Source organism: Pelobates fuscus, chromosome 5 (assembly GCF_036172605.1).
Source record: "Pelobates fuscus isolate aPelFus1 chromosome 5, aPelFus1.pri, whole genome shotgun sequence".
Lineage (NCBI taxonomy): Eukaryota > Metazoa > Chordata > Amphibia > Anura > Pelobatidae > Pelobates > Pelobates fuscus.
Window position 1 is genome coordinate 86,044,186 of NC_086321.1, and position 24,881 is coordinate 86,069,066.

A 24,881-nucleotide genomic window follows, 5' to 3' on the forward strand; every position below is an offset into this window, starting at 1 on the left:
TAAAGCTTGAGTGGTATAATCCCCACCAAGGATTCTTTGGAGTAAAATTCTCACTGGAACAATAAAAACTCTGGTGCCAGGTAAAAATAAGGCCTCAAATTACTCCAAAATGACATTATGGTCACGTGACCACTTTTTTTAGTTGGTATAACTTTTTAATAATAATAAATAATAATAAAGTTATACAAAAAAAAAAAGTGGTCACATAACTATGACGTCATTTTGGCGCCACAATCAAGTAATCTGAGGCCTATATAAAGCCAATGTTGTCAGGTACATTTTTTTATCCACCTGTGGCGCCGCCTCCCCCTCCACCTTTTTTTACCCTAGAATTAGATATTTAGCACTTATGTTTTGCGATCTCTTAAAGTATTCTATCTCAACATGTTTACTATTAAAAAAAATTAGCAGTTTCCACGTGCCAAGATATTGTCTTTGTTGAAAAGCCTCAATGTGCTGTTGCGGGATCTTAAGCATGCTTGAAAATCTCTAGCACAGAAAAAATTTAAAAGACTTTTATCACAAGTATGATAATTGCATTTTATATATAAAATGTATTTACATGTTTTCTTTATAACGTGTTGGTACATTTCCTATGCAATCATATTAAATCGACCAAAGAAAAGAGTGAAACTTGCAACTGTGCTCCTGGTGTAACCACATTAAGAGTAGGCAAAGGCATTTGTACGTCTACAAAAAAAATCAAAGGATGTTGAACCAACTGTATTGCTGTATTGCACAAATCATTTAAATAACTGTGGTTTCCATACCTATATAATGTAGGCACTTCATTGCACTGTGTGAAGACCTGAATAGGGCAAGCATGAATTTCTTTTTGATACAGATGTTTGTTGCAGTCATTCTGCCCATTGAAGAAGGTAAGTACGAACTTGTGATAACACTGTAGAGAGGATAAAACCATGCAGATTTACCAAAGCCTTGATATGTATAATATTTGAACAAGCTTGGGAACCAAATAATACAATTCAGACAAACTGACAGTTAGAAAATATCTACAATTCTATAGTTTGTTCAGTCCAACAAAATTCACTGTTTAATGAACAAATTCAATATCAGTGAAGAATTAAATATAATTAAATGTTGCGAATGTTTGCATCTTTCAAGATAACCCTTTGAGTGCCGTGTGCAGATTCTCTTAGTCCCGCTGAAAAAAAAAATGTTTGCCCCATTAAGAATTTAATTAACGCTTAACATTTTGCAGGTTGGTGCTCTGAAATCATAGGCGGAAGAGTAGCGAATCCTCACTCAAGACCATACATGGCTTTAATTCAATCTAAAACTAGCCTATGTGGTGGGACTTTAATTAAAACCAACTGGGTGTTGACTACAGCTAGCTGTCAAGTGTAAGTATATATTGCTAAATGGAAGGGCTGTTCTACTAAGCAGAGTTTGATAATGACACCAACATTATTTTATGGACCCCATGTATGATGTGTGGGCTTCCCCAAACTCCGGCCCTCCAGATGTTGCCGAATTACAACTCCCATGATTCTCAGCCTATCTATTTCATTCATAGAATCATGGGGGTTGTAGTTCAGCAGCATATGTAGGGCCAGAGTTTGGGGAAGACTGCCATAAACTATCAAGAGTTTATGCTTGAGAAACAAGCTTGAGTATTACAAGCACTCTAGAGCTATGTTGGCGCAACATTCTAAAATTATAGCAATCATATGGTAAATAATATATATTGCTAATTACTAAAAATTTTCAGCTCTGTGCCCATAATTGCTTTTATTCTACATAGCCACGGATGGGACGGTTTGAATGGAACATTTAATAAGATTTGTTGGAAATTTGAATGATTTTATTTGGTGAAATTGGCAGTCATTCTAAATCACATTACAAGTAGTTTTCTGTAAAATCGCTTGATGCTTTTTTAGTTGATAAATTATCTCAGTTTCATTTACTGTACTACAGATAAACCATTAAATGTATAAAAAAACTAAGCTGCTATTTACCTACTAAAATGAATAGTACCAAGAAATCCTCCCAGCAGATTGTGAAAATCTGTATAGTGAAAATGAGAGCTATGAAGATTTATGACTACATATGGGGTGACAAATTATACCGTGTGTTACGTGGAAATGTCTTGAGAAAAGCTATAACGACCAGATATTGATAATGTACCATCATATAGCCTATTATATTATGATCATTAACCAGTATATTGGTTTAGGGCTAATAGCACTCCAGGTACTGTGCAATCTGAAAAGATAGATACATAATGGTAAAATGTGTATTGCACAGGAATAAGGTAATTGAGGGGTTAAGGAGTATTAATATGTACTGTCAATATGTAGCTTGCGTTGTGCTATTAGTGGACTGCTTACAAGTAGGCTGGCTATTTCAATCTATTTTAAACTATGAATACTCAGACTGAGGCCTTGATTTTATCTTTTCGGATAAAGTTTTCAAATAATTCAAGATTTTTCGGAGATATGACTCCTGTCTAGAGAGCAAAGCTGCATGATTGCCTGCAAGTTGTTCCTCCACCCAAGGTTGGTCAGTTCGACCCTAGGTTCGAAGGCGGTCTTTCTTTGGTCATTGTTACTGCTAAATATATATATGTGTACCAGTGCTGCCCTCTGTTATCGTGAGGCCTTCTAGGCTGCCCTCCCATTATACCTGGCTGTCCAATGCCTGTGTGGGTTGTGAGTCCCAGGCTATGGCACTGACGGTGGATCGAAAGTTATCCATTTGTGCCAATTATTGTGTGTGGCAATCCTATGTTTAGGCGTAGCCATAGACAATTGCTCATACCTAAGGTATTGTCGTATTTTACTATATAATAGTTGTGACGATGGGCATTCTTTTTGTTTCCAATGATATGCTAGGAGGTTACGAGCTGCCATGGTAACAATTAGCATTAGCTGTCTATCTTGGAAAGGGGTGGTTGTAGGTATTAGTAGAAATAGACCTATACCAGGTGTGATCTTTCCTCGGAGGACCTCCAAGGAGTTACATATTGTCTGGACCTCCGTCCACAACGGTTGTATATTCGGGCAGTGCCACCATATGTGACTCATGGTACCTCTGTGCTGTTCACACCTCCAACATTGTGCTCAGGATAGTGGGTACATTTTGTTTAATTTATCTGATGTGAGGTAACATCTGTAAACCAATTTTTTGTGTGCTTCCACATGCGAGTAGCAGGATGTAATACCCTTTAGTGCTAAGATTGATCGCAACCACTGATCTTTTGTAAAGTGTGTTGCTTGTTCCCTATTCCACTGTGCCATAAAAGAGAAGTCTGGGGTTGTGGCATTATTTCTTAAGGCTGTATGACTGAGGGATAGGGAGCGAGCTTTGACTGGGGCCTTACGACATCTGTCATACAGCACCAACAACTCTTTGTTGGAGTTATCTGCAAGTCGTGGAGTATGTATTACTCGGTCTTTGATTATGCTCTTTAGTTGAACATATGGGAAGATGAAGGATGATGGTAAACTGTATGTGGCTCGTAATTCTGGGAAGGGTATGATTTCCCCCTGTGAACATAGATCATTAATATGGGTAATTCCCAGTTCTGACCATTTTGCTAAAGATAACCATGGTGATATACATTGTAGCGCCTCTATGGGTGCCCATTTTAGGAATTTGTTCCCCTAGGAGTAGCCGCAAATTTTCCCCTCGGTATGTGATGTGCGTGTGTCTCCAGGCGAAAGTGAAGTGGTTTTGTAGTGTAGTTACAGTTGTAGTCAGTAGCCTGATTGGGAGCGTTTGGGTCTTTGCTTGATTTAGTTTGTAGTACGATAGTTGTCCAAAGTTATGTAGAGCACGCATAAGATGTGGTAGGGATTGCGTGGACTGAGTCATGGATATTAGAACATCATCCGCAAACATGGCCCGTTTGTATTCTGTGTGTCTTATCTGTATTCCCCTGATGTCTATGTTCTTGCGGATTGTGTATGCTAGTGGTTCAAGGCATAACACAAACAACAGGGGGGACAGCGGCCTGTGCCATTTGTGATCTTAAAGGGGTTCATAAGATGCCTCCACTGGTGACCTTGGCTGCTGGGCTGGAATACAGGGCTAGTACGCCTGTAATGAATGTGGCGGGGAAGCTGAATTTTAGTAGGACTTGTTCCATGTACCTCCAATTCTGACTATCGAAGGCCTTCTCTGCGTCTTGCGCTAATAGAAGACTTTCCATTTTATGTGTTTCCATATGGGCTAGTATGAGGATTTTCATAGTGTTGTCTGACCCCTGTCTTTGCTTAACAAAACCTGATTGGTCATTATGTGTTATTCAGGTGAGAATGTCTTTTAATCGTTGGGTCAGAAAATTTAGCGTAAATTTTCGTATCGCTATTGAGGAGAGAGATTGGTCGGAAGTTCTGGCATAAATTTGCCCGTTTTCCAGGTTTGGGCAGTGTGGAAATATGTGCGAGTAGCATGTCCGGAGGCATAGACCCTGTTATAAGCAGTGATTTAAGAGGTCTGTTAAGTGAGGTATCAGTAGGTCGGAGAATGTTTGATAATATACGTTAGTAAAGCCATCCGGTCCTAGGGATTTGTGTGTGGGCAATTTAGATGTTTAGTATTTCTGTGCTAGTGATGGGGCGAGTAAGGGTCTCCATTTTTGCTTCCGTGAGTTTGTGTAGATCAATGTCAGCTAAGAAGTGTTGTATCCGATTTTCTGAAGGGACGAGAGTAGATTCTTGCTTCTCTAAATTGTAAAGTGAGCTATAATAATTTGCGACAATATATCAACATTTTAAAAATCGAAATACTAAATTATTTTGAAATTTTATTACCAAAATATTAAATCATTTGAAAAATGGTAAATAGAGGTCTATGTCTTTAGTAAAAAATTATTATGAAAAGTGGTTAAAACAAACACGTGGCCTATGGGCAGTAGTTGAATTATATAATGCATTTATGCAAGAGTTGCTAGTAATTTATTACTTATCAGGCACCTGCATGGAAGTGGTTTCATGGCTGCCCATAAGGCAAGAGTGCTCACAGCCAAGGGTAAAAGTCCATGAAGTGCAATAAGGGGAAAACTGGCTTAGTGACACTCCTCCAGTATTCTGTCTCTCAAATGTATTATCGAAGGACATCTTCAAGGGACATGTGTGCCAGAATAAAACAAAAAATCCATTGCTGCAATGCACTTTTAGAATTCAATATTTATTGAGCATCGAATGACCTAGGTATACAGTTTCCATGACTGGCAACATTATCAGACAATGACTTGCGCAGACATAGTCAATTTTAACATACAATCTTATCAGAAGACAGTTCATAATCGAAGAACATGGCTCTCTAACGGTAGTTCACCGTGATTGTATGTTTATCAAGATCATCAAGGAGTCTGTTTACATTAATGCCTATTATCAGTGACAGAACAATAAAACATTGAAGGAAAGGAAACGTCAAGAGAAAAAAAGAGAGGGACTATAGGGGGAGAGATCATGAGAGAGGAAAAGGGAGTAGGGTAGCCACCATGGAGGGGAGCATGTATACTTTTTTTGTTCACCTAGAGGGAGACCCACCCCCAGTCACCACAGAGCTCCGCACTATGTGGTCAAGAGGTTTGTAGCAACCCCTTGAAAGTCAGACTCAGAGTCCTCCAGTCCAGTCCAGTGTAGCCATATATCTCTGGTAGCTATCTCAGGCTGACAAAACTAATTATTTAATTGATCAGATGTCCTCCTCTCTCGAAATAAAGTCCCTAATATTTGGGGTTGAGCCCCTCCTCCAATTCGCCGCTATCAAGCTTTGAGCTGCATTAATCTTTTCAGGGGTAGGATACCAGTGGATGAGGATATTGTACCCTGTTTCCTGGTATTTAGTGCATATAAAGGATTTATGGTTAAGTAAAAATCTTGTTCCACTGTCTGTCATCAATAGAAATGCCAAGGTCTCTCTCCAAGTATCCTGTATAAAAAGGGAGGGGAGAGATCTCTAAGGAGTTTAGTAGTGTATCGTATAGTAATTAGATATCGTGTGAAGGTGGGTTAAATTGTAAGCATATTTGTTCAAAGGATGTTAGTGCCCTTTCAGCATCTGAATAGCAGAGCAGTTAGTAAGTGAAGTTTGTAAGTTGGAAGTAGTTAAATTTCAACATCAGTCCATCAGTGATGTCGCTGTTCCTTTAGTGTGTGTATCTTTAAGTCTTAATGGATATGGGAGATTAGGTGAGGATCTAAGTGCAAAGGAATTTGCTATGGAAAAGTCTGGATTGTATGTGAGCATGGAGCAATGTCGGGGAGACCTCCCCTGTTTTTTGGTCATGTGAGATGAATCTGCTAAGGGTCTGTGTGAAGGAAATGGCAAGGTATTAGAATGGGCATAGTTTGCAGAAGGAATAGGATACATGGGAGAATATTCATCTTGAGCACCAACCATTTTATGAGCAGGAAAGTCCAGTTCTGAAGAGCCATCTAACAGAGGAGAGGTGAGAAATTGATGTAATAAGCTTTATTAAGGTCAAAGGTTATGTTTATCCCAAAGTATTTAATAGACTCCCTGTACCATTGGTATGGATATTGGTTTTCCAGTTCTTGGGCGAGTTTGGTGTCGAAAGTTTTATAACTTCAGATTTTGAGTAGTTTATCCTAAGATTTCATAGTTGTGCAAAGGCATCACATTCAGCCATGACAACAGGAAGAAAGCATGCAGGGTTGGTAAGGAGAAAAAGTAGATCTACATTTGCTGCAATTTTGTTGCTGTTAGTGGAGGATGTGAATACCAGTGATGCCTGGATTAGCTCTGAATGCATTGAAAAAGGGCTCCAGGCTCATTTTTTTTTACATTCTTTATTTGTGTTTGAGTGGTAGACAGTGACATATACAGACAGTGGTATTCAACAAACATAAGCAGTAGTATGACCATAGTAGAATCAGCATTGGCAACATTGGTGAGACATAGGTTCCGCTAGGTACTCTGCAAATATACAATTATTCATGGAGGAGGAAGTACTTGAGTAGAGTGTTGCGGTGGGTGCGAGCCTGTTTGTGGCCAAGTGCATGGAGGTTGCTAGCCATTGAATGTGGCTGGGGAGCCCCAGTCTCGTCTGTGGTAAACCACCTACAGTCCCTAGTTCCATGTGTCCATGCCATCTGTCCATTTCAATGACATGAAAATCCAGGTACACACAAGCTGTTCTTAACACCATATGTAACATGGTAGTGATTTCCACTATTACATGGGAAATAAATGTAAGTTCTTACTTTTTGGGGAAGGGAAAGGACATTCACATTAGATTAGCTCAATATATCATCAAAATTGATAGCAGCATGATATTGATAAATCTGTTATTTGAAAGATATAAAATAAATGAATCAATGGTTAATAGATAATGCTGGAGTCTGAATCAACTGCCAGGCAAGGTATATAGGCCAAACGTCAGAATAAAAAGAATGCAAGAGCATCCCATACATTGCACACAAAAAAAAAACTAAATAAAAGACTTGTATGGGATGGTGATTCTGTATGTGGATACAGGGTGAGTAGTTAGGGTTACCATATCCGCCATGTTTTCAGGGACACATAATTTTGCCATATTTATGAAAACGAATGAAAAGTGTTACCCTGCGGTATGTATAATGCATATTCTGAAGGATTCTTCATTTCCTAATTACTTAACCTCATACCCCTTCTTCTGAATTCTACATACTACAGGGCAACCCTTCTCCTGTACCATAAATGTGTATACGTGATATGTGTCCCTGAAACATGGTGAATATGAGTATCAAAGTGTCAACCGGTTGTGATGTGGGAGGTGTCAAATAAATTCTGAATTGCTTGACATTTTTTCGACTATTTGCCCTCAATGCAAATAATGTTCACTCACTTTCACTTGACCTTGACTCTAAGAATCTGAGACTGACTACTCTGAGCTTAAGTCGAAATACCATCAAAACCATTTAAACCATGGGTCGTCAACCTGGTCCCTACCGCCCGTTAGTGGGCGTTTCAGGATTCCAGGTGGGCGGTAGGGATTTTTTTAATTTTGAGAGATTGGGTGAGCGGGCGGGCGGGTGCGAGCCAGCGGTACCCCTGTGACCGGGTACCGCCATCACCACCTGCGGCCCCGGCCCGCGCAGCAAACCGCCGGGGCCGCATATGGAGGGGTCCATTAGGTGGCCCATGCTGTCAGGGCCACCCGATGGATGTGGATTGCGAGGGGGCCCGGTCAGCGCTGGGAGCTTTACAGCGTGACCGGGCCCCCTGTGATTACATCATCTCTACTGGAAGGAAGTGATTCCCCGGTCACTCCTCGCAGCATACAGAGAGCCTGCGCGGGAGCAAGGAGGAGAAGGGAGTCAGAGTGGGAACTCTGACTCCCAGCCACCTGAGCCACCACTGGACCCCAGGGAAAGTCACCCTCCTGCACCTTAAAGGTAGGAAACAGGAGGGTGACTTAAATATAATGTGTGTGTTTGTTTGTGTATGTGTCTTTGTATGTATGTATGTGTCTGTATGTATGTGTGTCTTGTGTATGTGTCTTTGTATGTATGTTGTGTCTTTGTATGTGTCGTGTGTGTGTGTGTGTGTCTGTCTGCATATATGTGTGTATGTATGTGTGTCTTGTATTTGTATCTATGTGTTGTGTGTTTGTATGTCTTGTGTGTGTCTGTCTGTATGTGTGTCTTTGTATGTGTCTTGTATGTGTGTGTGTGTGTCTGTCTGTATATATGTGTGTATGTATGTGTGTCTTGTCTTTGTATGTATGTGTTGTGTGTATGTGTCTTTGTATGTATGTGTGTCTTGTGTCTGTCTGTGTGTGTGTATGTGTCTTTGTATGTATGTCTTATGTGTGTGTCTTTGTATGTGTGTGTCTGTATGTGTGTATGTATGTGTGCCTGTCTGTTATAGTGGGCTATAGTAAGTAATAGTAAGTGGGATACCTAGCTCAGCCTTCCTACTGGGCATTGCTATAAGGAAGGTTAAAAAAAAAATTAGAAAAGGGGGGGGGAAAAGGTGGGTAGGGGAATTGAGGAGGGAGAGGAGGGGAGCTGATGCACAGATGAGAAATCATATTATGAGCAAATAGAGAAGTCGTCTGAATATCACCGAAAGAGGAGACCTTAGTTTGTTCCTTACGAAAATCGAACCAGATATCAAATATTTAGTCTCGCAGCATCAACCTCAAGGATCTCATTAATCACTAGTAAAGGTAATTTCAATTTACTTTATTGTTTTCTCATTAAACTTTCTAAAGTTAAAAACATTATAAACGGGGGCGGAGTTTACCTGCCAAGCAAACCAGACGTGCCTGCAAACCAGACGTGCCTTAGGCCAAGATTCGGGTTTAAACGCCCGACCACCCGAGCTTACCAGCTGTGGACAACGTTATTCCTGACCAGAAGGCAATGCTGCATCGGGGGATACCAGATCTGAGACCCCCCATGGCTGAACCGTCCACATCGAAGCCAGCGGCTTACACGGGTGGGAGCCGAGGAGAGACGGCCGCTCTCCAGGTTCTCTGGCTGAAGAGGGAGCACTCTCACGGTCCCCCCCCCTGTGGTCTGGTGGGGGATATCCCGGTCCCTGACGATTTAGGAGACCACGGCCCTGGACAAATCAGTGGAAGCAGTGACACACTCAGGCAGAACATGAGCGGCTGCACCCAAGATGGCGGACGCGGCTAAGTCCACTACACGCGGCATGCAAAGGTTACAATCTGAGGCAGCAGGCCCTAATTCCAATGCGACCGACACAATTGAGGAGATATTTAACAAATTTTGGGCAAAGCTGGCACACAGAGCAGAGCAAACTGCATCTACACAAGAGTCACCCACGGGTGAACACAAAGGCAGCAGGAGGAGGCGCGGGAAACCCCTGGAAGGCGGGAAGATGTCCCAAGCTCATACAACAAGCAGATGCTACCCACCCGGACGGAGAGTGCAGAGGGCCTTAATCGGCAAGTACAAACTACCCCCACAGAGGGCTGCAACATACACACGACAGCCTAAACCGAGAGCATGCAATGCCCACCCAAACGGGAAAATCACAGACCCCAGAAGACTCCAAGGTCATCACCAAGAGGTACCAACTCCTCCAAGACCCCGGGGCAGAACTGACACCTCGTTTCCACATCATCACACTACTTGCCACTCGGACAGGGGCAGGGAACAGAGGAGTACCTGCCAGAGGGGCTACAACGGGACCCACCCAGTACCAACCCAACATGGCACACTTACTAGGGAACACAAGCAGGGAACTGGGCTCAGCACGCAGTCTCTCCTGCCTCTGAGTGACGCACGCCTGCCGGACAAGAAGTCGGCTGGCCTCCGTTGGCCCACCTGTGGGATCGGATGAAAGACTATCCTGAAATGTCCTACCATACCGCTGCGGGGACATTTGCTCACCACAGGGCGCTTTAGTACCCAGCAGCTAAGTACCAGAGATACCGCTGATTTACCGTTGATTATTGCTTAGCATGCAACACCATTTTTATCTTGTCGCCTCACCCTGCCTATATCGACACAATCTATTTACACAATCCTAAAGGTGCACTTCTCTACTTGCTGGCTAGCTCGAAGAGGGACTCATATCTGGGGGACCCCAGAGGACTTTAGCATAGTATCTGCTTATCATAATTTGGTATATACAGCTGCCGTATCACTGTACTGTAAACCATTCCAGTTTTATTTGTATTTTTTCTCCAGGCACTAGAACACCCTTGTTAGATGATCTCCTATCTGCTTAGTTGTTACTTAAGCAATTCACCTAGCCATGTAGCAGACCTGCACCAGTCCTTACAACCCAATGCAGCATGATCAGCCAGAATTTAATATGTCTAGCAGTCCACCACTCTTGACTATCACTCAGGTAGTAAACACATGATATATCTCACACCCTATAGCTACCTAATACACTGCCCACGAATATGTAGACAATTACATGCCTGCCTGTTAGTAAAATTGAAAAAACATTATAAACATGCATTAAGTAAAAATAAAAAGATAAATGCACTTACATTTATTTTTTTTTAAAAAAACACCCTCCTTTCTAAAAAATATTCCGCACTTGTGCGAAAACTGGTGGGCGGTAAGGTAAGGAAATTTTTTCAACCAAAAAGATGCATTAGTGGGCGGTAGGTAGAAAAAGGTTGACTACCACTGATCTAGACAAATGTAAATTGTATAATAATACAAATAAAACAAATCTGAAAGTGGAATTGTTTATTACAATGTATCCATTAAAATTTAATGTGTTTGCTTTACAAGTGACAAGTCAACAACGGTTTACCTTGGTGTCCATTCGAGAACTGACAAAAGCCAAACGCAGCAGTTTAAGATTTCAAGATCTATTCCACATCCCAAGTTCAATAATAATAAACATGTGAATGATATCCAGCTGTTACAGGTAAGGGGATCTTATGGCATACTACTGCTCTTTCATTATCTTCCTCTTTGGGAGTATCAATTTTCTCATTCTTACCAATGTCCTACACAGCCAATTTCCTTAAAGAAACCCTATAGTATCAGGAATACTAATATGTAGCCCAGACACTATATTTCTAAAAACTCTGTTTAGGTACCGGTCCCCTTGTCCCCCATTAAAAAGGTGGTTTACTTCCATTATTTCCTGTGCCGCCACTATGGCTGAGATCATACATTTTTTTTTATCTCTGAAAAGGCAGTGTTTACAATAAAAGGCCTGCAGGGACAGACACCAGAACAACTACAATAAGCTGCACCCACATATCAACTTTATAAATACCAGTTTTGCCAACAAATTTTAGAATTAGAATGTATCAGTGGCAATAAGGTCAATTCTGTCTCTATCCCATAACCCTAAATGTGTAGGTTAAGCTGTTAAGTAGAAATATTGAAAATGGTTATATATATTTAAAATAGTTTTGATCGTCGGGTTCAAAGGATTCCTAACCCATTGACCAGAAAGCAAAATTGGGTCCTCATCTAATTCCAGAGGGTTCATAATGGCTGAAACCATAAAATTGTTTGATCCAGGCTCTGGTAAGTGCCCACAATAAATCAGCCACCACTATAGCACTGTCTTCCTATATGCAATGGAGGACCCCCTAACACTGGGAAGAGTCTAATTATAGTATCTTGCTCGATTAGTGCTGTTATGTGTTATGCAACAATTGAGGATGAGGAATTATTATGGAAATAAATGTAAAATTGAAGAATAGGTCAATTCAAATGAATGTCATGTATGTAATAATAATCCCATTAAAACAGGTTAAGAGCTAAAGTTTGTTATTTCCAGATCTTACTGGTGCAGTTAGTCTTTTCATACATCGGCACTCCTGATGATCCTGGCAACGGTCACCGGGGGAAACGTGCGTCGGGTGCTTACCTTTGTATTTCCTTAACCAGGAGGTTGTCAAACTTTACTCCAATATCTGACAACTCCTGACACCTCTAGCCTCCTGGGTTTGGGATTTTGCACCTTTTACTGGTTTTCTCTAGGTGGGTCTCTTCATTACGTCTAGATTTGTTTAGGCATTGGCCAATCTGTTTAATCTAATTTTATACTACTCTTATACTGGAACATGTTACAGTGACATCTAGTGGTGAGTTGGTAACATTGTTATCTATATTCTCACAACTAGATACTTTTTAGATAGTTTGTTTCATCTTGTACCAAACTATCTCTCACATATGTAGTGCCCTTTACCATCTAGGAGTAACCAGATTATTTTAACTACATTTATCTTCTTTATATCATCATTATTATTGTTTTCGTTTGTACGTATCATCCACATATTATCTGCACCCCTCCTCTCTCTTTCTATTTCTGATTCTTTAATTTTTCTATAGCGAGTATATTTTGCATTATCCATTAATATCCCTGGGTCTGTAAACTATTTTTAATGATATGTATTACAAGTTACTTTTTAGTGATTGTTTCACCATAATCTCCTTGTAATTCATATCTATCTAAGTGCTAAGACCCTTAATTTTAGTGGTGGAATATCCAATGTAACCACCATCAGTTAAGACCGTTACAGACAAGAAACATCTCTATCTGTCTATAATACATTGAGTTCCATTTTAGTTTTTGGTTCATTTAGTGCAAAAACAAGCAATTAAATATGAGACATATAAAAATTAACCATACACAGGGCATACAAATGATTAAATTTATATATTTATAATTCATTTATATTAAAGCACAGAAAACCTATAGTAATATATTTTGCCCATTATGCCCTGCTAACTGTATGGATACCATATATGAAGTGAATATTAATTTATATGATGATGTGCTTATTCTCTACAGTGAGGGAATCAGCCAATATCACACGTAAATCCCATTCTGGCATGTGTGTGTGGATTGAATAAGAAATAAGCACCCCATGACAATCATATATGGTTTAGAAGAGGCAAACATACCTCTAAGTTTATTTATTTACACGTTACTTTTTAAATATCTAAAGTGTTACTTTGAGCATCGTAACCGCTGCAGCCTGCTGTAATGTTTATAATGCCAAGACTAACCTGGCACTGCTCCTTGATAAGGAGACAACCCATTTTGCAATAGTATGCCTCTTATCTGGGTCCTCAATGCCAGCTGAACCGCATATGGCTTGTGCAGAGCTGCAGAAGCTGGATGCATATCATGCTGGTCATTCACTGGGTGACAGTGTCAGTGTTAGCATTCACAGCCAATAAATAAAAGTCTATGCACTGAATATGCACAGAACAAACATTATCCCACCCAGACCTCTCATTGTGGACTGGTTAATGTTGCTGTCAGAGGTGGAGTTACACATCCTTCAGCTAACCTAAATATCTCAATAGGTGCAGCAATTCATTCTGAAATGCTGCACATACAGGGCCTGAAACATGACCCCTCCAAAACACAGAAGTGGTCATGGTGCTTGAAGAAACCTTTAATTATAGTAACTCCTCGATAACCCCAGTTGGGAATGTAGTTCATCTCTGTATCTGGACAAACTAAGCCTTATAAAATGCCATGTCCTTCTTATTGCATTGTTCTACAGCCTTAGCGTGTACAATTAAGATCTTTGTTAGATCCGCACACTGGTTTATGACTCTCACAGGTCATCTTGAAAACTATGTTCTTCCTTTCAAAAAAAGAGCACTATTTAATCCCAGCTTGGGATAAGGCTTTGAAAAAACAATATTATCTCATATAACTGTATTTTGAGGGACTGCTTTCAAGCACCATGACGTGGCACAGAAGAAAAGGATGGGCCCAAACATCAATCTTGGAGAATGCTTGGTTTCAGACACCTAATCACCATCTCAAACTCAACTCAGGGACTTACAGACTGGGTCAGGACTCGGGCACATGCACAGAGCAGGATTTCACGGAGATGTCTAATGCATCATTCATGTTACTGAGTTTGCTTACTGCATTTCACTTTGAACAGGAGACCGTTGATGCACATTTAAGGTTTACTTTTGACTCAGTTTCTGCCATAATAATTGGTACCCTTAGGTAACTTAGACATCCTGGAACAAACCCCAGAAAGACAATTTGTGGCCAAAACAGTAATTTTAAATTTTTATTTTGTTTGTATAAAAACTCTTATTTTTTTTCAGCTTTCTAAGAATGCAACTCTAAACAATGCTGTGAAGATCCTACCATTGCCAATAACATTTAAAGAAATTAAAGCAGGGACAATGTGTGAAACGGCCGGATGGGGAGCATACAGCAATAAAAGCTCCCTTTCTTCAGACAAACTAATTGAAGTCAAATTAACAGTGCTGGACAGAAAGACATGTAAATCTGCATTTCAACCTACATTCAAAGTTACAAGTGACATGATGTGCACCTGAGATCAGCAAGAGAAGGGCCTTTGTTATGTAAGTAACATAACGCATCGCTATATAGAGTAAGATACATTGGTTTAAAAAGAACAACTTTCTAAAGATTTTAAAGGTTAAGGAACTCTGAAATGTTGCTTTTTTAGACATATGGAATATTATATTGATATATTTTGAAAATGTCTTTTAGAACCTCAGAAAAAGGACAGGGTTTAGAATGCATTATAGCAAGTCGGGTTTCAGAGGCAAAAAAAAATAAAAAATCAGTCTGGATCATGGAGATAATGGCATTATATGACAAGCAAGAGTAAGGTATAGAAGCATCTCATCAAGCGTGAAAGACCCACAAAAATACAAATGTTCCATAAGGGAAAATGACTGCATTAAGGACCTTACTAAAAAGGGGGAACAATTAGCAGTCTTCTGGGAGTGGAAACGGGCACTAGATAGTCTAATTAACAAACCTACGTTGCCATTCCCTATTGGAATTCCACTGGAGAGCATTGGTGCTAATTGTCCAACTAGACCATATGCTACTTTTGTGGTTTCTCTTCCAACAGAATGCTAACAAACTACAAAATAAACTATAAACTACAATGGAATGGGTGAATTCATCACAATATACAGATAAAATTAACCCAAGCTATAGACAGACGGGAATCCCATGCTAACAAAGTGAGCACTGATGATGAATGTGACATAATCTCCATAATAAATATTTAAAAGAAAACATAGCATAACATGAAATATGGTTAAGACAAGTTATAGGCGATGTTCAATGTTTTATCAATGGTGTCACTTCCAGTAAGTGATGGGTTAATATTATTCAATTCCTGGGCACAAATATATTTAAAAAAGTATAACTGCACAAGACTTCCAAGACTTCTTGGATACTGGTTATAGTCTCCAGCAGGCAATGTATCTTCTCTTCCAATTTAGGTTGTTTACTTGTATATTTTAGACCAGAGATAGGCACCCTTTGGCACCCCAGATGTTATGGACTACATCTCCCTTGATGCTTTGCCAGCATGTGGGTGTAAGAGCATTATGGGAGATGTAGTCCAAAACATCTGGAGTGCCGAAGGACCTGGACCTGGAAAAAGTCTCCATTTCAGCTAAAGTCACAGAGTTTATTGAATAATCTTACGATTATCATATTGGATCAATATGTTAAGATAGATACAAGGGTTCTGTACTAGGTGGTCAAGTAATGTCAATAAGCAGTATTGATTAGAAGTATTATATATAGATACAAACATCAATGAGATAAGCATGGTGTAGGATGGACAAGGGTATAAGAGGAGGAAATAAAACCAGGAAAATGATTTATTCGCTAGCTTCAGTAAAAGGAAAGAAATCAAGGATTAATTTGAGCTAGCTTCGCTGAGTATTTACAAAAAGATGACTCTCTATATAACTGCCCAAATGCTGTGCATTAAATAGATTACTAGGTAGATTATAATTTGAATAAACTAAAATATGCACGCATGTCAACATGTTTATCTGTTAAAAACATTACAAAACTTTGCTCAAAGTGCTTTCCGTATGATCTCAAATGGATATCAAAAAAGAGTAAGATGACAAAAAAAATGTAAACTTTTATTATACTACAATATTTTTTATTTTACATGACACTTAAATTAGTACATTGATGTAGAATAAAAATCTATGGATATACGTATTTTTTTTTTTCAATTTAAAATTTTTCTTTTAATATGCTTGATGACCTTTTAGCCAATTCTTTATCTGTTGTTCCTTTGTAAGCCACTACATCCTTTCTTAGATAATATCTATGACTAAGAAGTTGAACTGAAATATGTAAGCTTGTTTGACTGTTCTCTTGTGCTTTGTTATGTGTGGTTTATACTTTTACTGCTTTGATTGGAATAGTGATAAAACTGCCAACTTTAAGCTGATCGGTCAATTGGGCAGGTAGTGCAGGACATTTTATTTGCTCTCTATGTGGAAATCATTTTCTTGAAACACCGCCTTGGGCACAAATGCATTCACCCGCATTTTGGATTATTTTTGTGGTTTTTTTCTTGTTAAAAAAGAAAATATAAGAACTCTGAGAGCAGGCAAAAGCTTAGAGAAATTCAGTATCTTGCCGTTTGGATAAAACCCCGCGCAGGTCTCAAATGTTTTTGCTCATTTGTGCAATTACAGAGAAAACCAATACCATTTGCATATCAGACTGATCTAGCCCATACGGCCAGTCCACAACCTAAATAGCAGCAAGTTTCAATATCCTCTATTTTTGCGTCAATTGTTTTTGTTAAATACAGAGTAGCTCAAGATCATATATTGACTGGAAATGTTCTCATTACTATTTTTGTTAACATTACTATCGATTTCTCATTTCAGGGTGATGCTGGAGGTCCATTAATTTGGAAACGTGTTTTCGCTGGTATCTCTTCAGTTGGCTCTGTCATTTGTGGCCTTCCCAATATTGCCAATGTCTATACTCGTCTTAACAAAGACTATATTAAATGGATTAAAAAAGAAACTAAATAGAACACAGAACAATTTCTGAAAATTCATGTTTTTTCCTATTTTTCTTCTTTTTGCTAAATCACGTAGATAAATGTTTGTTGCTTAACCTCCCACCAAATAGTGTTATTGCTTTGTTTTGTATGTTCAATTAGTAGTACCAATTTATTTACATGTTGTTGTATGATGTTTTTCACAACTCCAGAACTAGCCTCCTACTAGTGTTACTGATGTAACCATCCTTTTTAAAAAGGAAAGTTAAACAGACATGTTTAATAAAGAAATGCCAGATATAAACGTATGCATGTAGTATGTGAGCTAGATGTTACTTTACATTATTGGGACCCACTTATACGGGCTGGGTTATATGTGTGAAAGGATTATAGGCCATGGGGCATCTGGCTGGGTGAAAGGGTTAAAAACTAAATATGTGGAGTTTGTTTAAAGATCGTTTTTCTTTTAACGGAATGCGTGAGTTCTATTATCTGTGTCAACGTATAACGTATGTGCAAGGTGCAAAACTTAACCAAAGTACTGATGCAGAGAGCCTGTAGCATAGCAAACGAAACCATATTATAACAGTAGAATAGTAGTATGGTAGTAGATTTAAGTTACTAGTAAAACCGTTTGACCGTGAGATGCAAGAGTGGCTATAGCTACATGCAATGTATTTTCTATTTAGTAATATATGTTAGATTATGTAACAACAGAATTGTATAGATTGGGAGTATGGAGTGCCCTTCTTCAGAGTTAGTATTTGACTCTCCCTTGGCGGCCACGCGTGTATGTTCCACAATAAACCGCTCAAACACCTTAGTGTTTATTCTTGACTCTTTGTAAGGGAAATACAATTAGCAACATATCTAATATAGGGCGTTTGTCTGCACATAACCAGGACAGTTTATATGTAATGCAATATTGTTGTGCACAAATAATGCGCGTTCACAAGTGGCGTCAGTTGATTGGTGGTGGTTCCCACTGCTTGATAACATAGAGTAGTTCTCTCTCACTAGCTTGAGGTATAGGATTATCGGTTTGCCAATAGAGTTCTGGTTAAGTACAGGTAGTAAACAATAATTTCTTGCTCTTCAAGGCCATTGAATATTAGAATTAGGAATAAACGTACCCTCCTTTTACACTGTAGCTATAAATCTTCAGTAAATTAGTAAACTCCTCAAGGTTACTAAGCATCCCAGTCTACTAGCTTTCGGGGGGAGAGTAACTAATTAACTTAGAGATTTTGCTATATGAGTGATGTTTATGATCTGATTCAGGGTCGCCATCATGAAGGTACAGTCGATACGGCAGTTCAGGGCACGGGGGACCCAGAGGGCGCAGGCCCCACATTTCCAGTGTGCATATATATATGGGCCCCTGTCTGGTTAGAGACCTCGTGCATCAAATCCAGGCAGTTCAGAGCGTTGCTGCAGGTCGTCTGGAGGTTGTGTAAGCCATTACATGAGGTCTGCAACTGGAGTGAGAGACCCAAAACTCTCCACACTGGACTACCAGGGATCTGAATGATGCCCCCTCTCCCTGCCCTAAGGTAACCAGAGGGAGGGGGAATAAACTGAAATGTTTTTTAATAATAAATGTGTTTTTTTTTTTTAAATGTGTGTGTGTGTATGTATGTATGTATGTATGTATGTATGTATGTATGTATATATATATATATATATATACACACACATATATATATATATATATATGCCTTATCTCACCCCCCTCCACACACTACAGCCCGTATCCCCTAATACATCCATCCCCTACACATAAAACCTGCATCCCCAGCACACTCTCACTGCATTACCAGCAAAAACACACTACAACCCCAAATCACACACCCTACATTTCATACACACATACTGTATCCCATATACAAACACATTACATTCACCTCACTAGCTGTCTATGTCTGTCTGTGTCTGCCTGTATGTGCCTGTGTGTAAATGTCTGCGTGTGCCTGTCTGTGCCAGTCGCTGCCTCTGCCTGCGTGCACCTGTAGGTGTCTGTGCATTTACCTCTGCCTGTGTATGTGTGTTTCTATGCCTGTGTCTCTGTACATTTGTGTCTACGTGTGTGTATTTATATCTGTGCGTGTGTGTCTGTGAAAAAATTATTTTGAAATTTATATTAGCAAATTACATCACAATTCAGTTTAGACAACGCACAACTAAGACACACATTGTAAATGAAAAGAAGAACAGAAACATTGTTTAATTTCTCCTCTTCTCTGTATGATTTATTTATGCTGGCTGGCAGGTGCAAAGGACAGAGCTTATAACAATAACTGACAGGGAGCTAAATGGAGGTACCCATATAAACAGGTGTGAATATCTCCATTTTACATTATTTTTCACAGCTCACAAATGTTAAAGGGACACTTTCACCCACCAGCTGGGACTTTGCCAAATTAGCAAAGACCCTCATGGTGACATCGCCGCTGGTGGTTCGGTGGCTGGGGTATGGCAGGTAAAAGTCAGATTTACTTATTTGGACGTGTTCATCGTGGGCCCCGCCATCTTCGTCTGGCAGGTCTTCTTTAGTCCCTGGCTCTTTAGGACTAGGAGTCGACATCACTGCTGTACTCTCGCACATGCACAAGAGTACAGCATTGAAGTTTATGGAGGATTCTGCTAGATCCTTCATCGACAGATCCAATTCCATCCAGCTGTCACTGGAGACTGCTGTCTGGATTGACACTGTAGCTCTGTCCAGAGTTTAAGAAAGTCAGACAGAGAAAATATACAGAGACAAAGTAATCTCTAACTTGTCTCTGTATATCTTGACTGGGTTGGAATTTTAGTGAAATTTAAACACAGTCAAAATGAATATTTGGGGGTGGATGGAGTCACAGTGCACTTTCCAGGCTTTGGGATTTTTTATATTATGTATTGTGATGGGAATCCAGCATGGTCAAAATTTAGTAGGCCGGAATCTCCACATGGCATATGCTAATTAGTATCTGGTTACAAACAGTTGGATGAGTCATCAGTATACTGAGCATGTGTGGAAGTGGATAGAAAATTCCTTTGTCTTCAACAAGCCATGTGGTCTGCCATATAAGGTGATCCTGAATATCCTGTGTGCTGATTGGTCTGAGGAATATAGGAGGGGTTATACTGTATGGGAGGGGATATGATGTTAACAAAAGTCCTGTGAACAAGGTATTTGTCTCTCAGATATTTTTGGAACAGGAGTTCATCTGAGACCCGATCGGTATGTGAATAAAGGCCTTTTACTTCCTGAAGACCTGTGTCCATATCTCTATGTGTGGCTTCTGCGGTTTGTTCCTGTTATTCTCCTGTAACATTTGGTGCATTGGCCGGGAACCTCATTGCATGGAAGCCTGTGTAGAGATTTGATACGGTAATCTTTTACCAAATCCTCTATGCTGCACCCCTGGACTTCTACTGCGTGGACCTCCTTTCGTCTCGGCGCCACTGGCCTTTTGTCCAGGAGATCATCGGCTTCTGCGCAGTGAGTACCGGGGTGCCCCATCAATGAGTGTGAAGCCCAGATCCTCCAGGAACGAGGAGGTAAGATTGATACCGTTAGAGCGGTAGACCCACAAGGGGTTTTATATTTGGAACCGGTTATTGGAATTGGCCCCTTCCCTCTGGAAGGAAGAAGCAAAGGCGCACTGCTTATTGGACATTAGACGCTCTGTCGTCAGCCCGTCTAATATAGGTGGTATTGGGTCAGACTGAAACTTGGTGTACATACTTCATGTCGGACACCGGTGTCCTGTCTTGACTAGCATGCTAGGTGTAAATTTTGGTTGCTAGGTCGGGAAGGCCGGCGAGACTAGCGGATATTGGTTTATATTCCGTCCGCTAGATCTCACCCTATCTTGGCTAAGTGTGCTCTTTTGTAAATCCAGCCACTAGATTATTGATAGAGTAGATAGACTAAATGGGTATTGGTGTAAATTCCGCCCACTAGTTCGCTATATGTGGTGTCTGGGCAGCGAAGACTAACCGATTTTTGGTGTAAATAAATCGATAGTTCTCGAGGTGCTGGCCAGTTAGAATAGTTGGGATTATTGTAAATGTTGTTAAATATACTGTAGTTGGTGAATTGGTTAAATTGTATGTCCTGCTAGCAATCTTAAACTCTGCCGTCTAGTGGGAGTGTAAATTGTGTGTATAGCTGTAAAATAGTGCACGGTACCATAACCACTGACATGTATTATAATTACTGACATTGTGTATTGTATAGAACTACTAGAAAACTGTTTGTTTTGTGTTATATGTGTAACACCATAACTGTTACTAATTGACCTGTGATTTAAAAAAAAATGCCATAACTACTTCAAAATACCATAACCACTTTATAATACATAACCACTTTGTAATACCATAACTACTTCAAAATACCATAACCATTTTGTAATACCATAGCCACTTTGTAATACCATAGCCACTTTGTAATACCATAACCACTTTGTAATACCATAACCACTTCAAAATACCATAACTACTTCAAAATACCATAACCACTTTATAATACCATTTAAAGAAAAAAACATAATATTGAAGTGTAAACACGTATGTTTCTTAATGACGCCATTACGCCGCACTAGACTGTTTGCCCTAGCTGATTGTCATGAGAGTGGAAGTCTACAATTGCAGCGAAAGAGGTTGGCATTCTGACCCTAAGCGAGCTAGAACCAGCCCTTTGCAATAACATTTATGAACAGTCTGTAGTCACAGTACTATATATGTATATATACATATTTTTAAACAAAAGCACGGTGTGTGTGCTTATACATACAATATATACATTAGTGTGTTTTTTGTGTATATATCTATATATATATATATATATATATATATATATATAGATAAATAGTGCGTATACACACACACACACACACACATATATATATATATATATATATATATATATATATATATATATATATATACACACACACACACGATCCAGCGCACTCACCTATCCACTAAACAGCAACTTTAATGTTGATATATTTTATTAGTTTTGTTAAAAACACCTAATCTCTGCAAAAATAATGGGGGTTTAGTTACATTATATGATCATACATTGCATAAGCCTGCCACAACGTCAATGTACCCCATCTTTGGCAGGTCCAACACTAACAGCCTAATGTCTGCTCTTATCAGATTAACCCACTTACTTGGGGGAAAAAAAATCATCTAGGGCTCTGTAAATAGGCTAATTCCAAGGCTAAAGAGGGCCCTGGGATGAGGCACCTGTGACAGGGAGGGGTCCAAAACCAAGAAGTTGGCTAGACTCCCAAATATAGTGGAAAATTTATTCATACTTACCGTAATTTTCTTTTTCTGGCTATTATTCATGGCAGCATATACACATGGGTTAGCTCCTCCCCTTACGGCCGATAGAACAGGAAAACCACCAAGGTTTTAAAAGGAGGCTCCATCCCTAAGGTCCTCAGTCAGTTTACAAGCTCTACAGTACATAAATAGAGACATTAATGGATGGGAAGTATATGCTGCCATGAATAATAGCCAGGAAAAGAAAATTACGGTATGTATGAATACATTTTCCACTTTCCTGGCTAATCATGGCAGCATATACACATGGGGAATACCCAAGCTAACAAAGGGAGGGACAGAATAGCCAATCAAATAATCAGAACAATTCAACATAGATAGAAGAATGAACTGAGTTAAGTATTTGAATCCCAAATTGTGCTTCACAGACTGTTTTAACGAACAGTATGAAATGCCAGACAAACTTGTCTAAAGAGGTTCAAATGCTAGCTTACAAAAAGTGTCAGCAGAAAACATTGCCATGGAAACCCACGATGCTGCAACATCATGAGAGGAGAGTGCCCTGATACCCTCCAGCACAGGTAGAGAACTGACGTGACGTCCAAATTGTGCCTCATTAATTGCTTCAATGTCCAATATGTAATGCAGGACAAACTAGTTCAAAGAGGTCCAAATGCCAACTTAACAAAGCTTCAGCAGAGACCATTGCCATGGAAGCCCACAAGACGCTGTAACAGCACTAGTGGAGAATGCCCCAAAATCCTTTGGTACAGGTAGAGAATGGCATTGAAAGGCTCTCACTTTAGGCAGGATCTCTGGTGCTACATGCAAGACAACAATATCCTGTTGAAATTCAGTGAATGGGGGTACACAGGATAAAGCCTGGAGTTCACACATTCACCCTGCTGAGGTACCAGCCACCAGCAACAGCAACGTCTGTGCTAACATCATGGAAGCTCCTGCTAGAGGTTTAAATGATGGTCTAGTCAGAGCCCGTGAGACCAGTGGTACGTCACATATTGGTTTCAATACTCTCAGTGGAGGCTTGAGTTCAATTGTTGCTTACATGAAGCAAAGCATCAGGGACATCAAAGCTCAATGGGTACCCTTCAGTACAGGTAATGAATGACATAGATAAGCATTCACCATAGATAGGATCTTCAGGTGCCAAATGCAAGACGACCATATCTGTTGAAAAGTAGTGAAAGGGGGTTCACAGGATCAAGCCTGGAGTTCACCCATTTTCCTTGCTGGGGTACCAGCCACCAGCACTTTCTGTGCTACCACCATGGAAGCTCCTTCTAGAGGTTAAAATAATGGTTTAGTCAGGGCCCGTGAGACCAGTGGTACGTCACATATTGGCTTCACCACACTCAGTGGAGGCATGATTTCAATCAATGCCTATATGAAGCAAAGTGCAGCTAAGTGCTCCTCTAGAGTGTTATAACACAAAACCTTTCAAGGCCTGAACTAGGAGTAATTCCAACAGACAAAAGCATGTCAAGCTTTGTAAAGCCAGTATAGGATTGTAAGAGGATCTCAATGACCATCTCAGGAATGCCTATACTAATATGGACTCCCGCATCAACACCAGAACTTGAGGATCCTGGTGTGTCAAAGGGCCTTGTAATAGGTATGGACGTACTAGATTTTCCCTTGGAGGTTCCAGAATCATCTTATTCATCATAGGAATTAGAGTCGACACGGTCTTCCACTGTCCATCAGACTAAAATTCTAAATTTGAACAGTGTATCCTGAACCTGAGCATTCTGGTCCTAGCATGTAGAAAATACTTCAGGACCTGGTAGTTCCAAGAAATGGCCATCAGATCTATGTAGGGTATCAGACAAATCTGCGTCAACCCAGAGGATACGTCGTGACATGGTTGCCAATCCACCTTGTCCACAGTTATTCTGCTCAAGCACACAGCCATTGTATTCTGAGCCCCTGGTTGTGCTTCTGTGCCCTGATCATTATGGGCTGGAATTCCATCAATACATATCTGCGAGACCCATCTTGATAGATTGAGGATACAGTTGCATTGATATTTGAGCAAATTTGGACCCACTCGTTCTTCAGCAAGCCTCTGAAGTGAAGAAGAGCCTTGAAAATGACTCTTAATTCCATATAAAATGTATCACGGTTTTTAAAATATATCACAGTTTTTAAAATGTATCACAGTTTTAAATGCCACACAGCTTAAATGCAACACAGCTTAAATGCTTCCTAGCAAAAAAGCACAAACGCATAATGTACTACAATCTTAAAAATAAGGTACAGCTGTATAATGCACTAGTTTAAAGATATCAAAGCTTAAATGCATAACAGCATAAAAGCACAACTGCATAATGTACTACAGTAAAACAGG

General features: G+C 39.8%; 1 pseudogene; it reads left to right on the forward strand.

Moving 5' to 3' along the window:
- Window positions 1-811: 811 nt before the first annotated feature.
- On the forward strand, window positions 812-17,298 carry LOC134612514 (granzyme A-like; annotated as a pseudogene).
- Window positions 17,299-24,881: the final 7,583 nt, after the last annotated feature.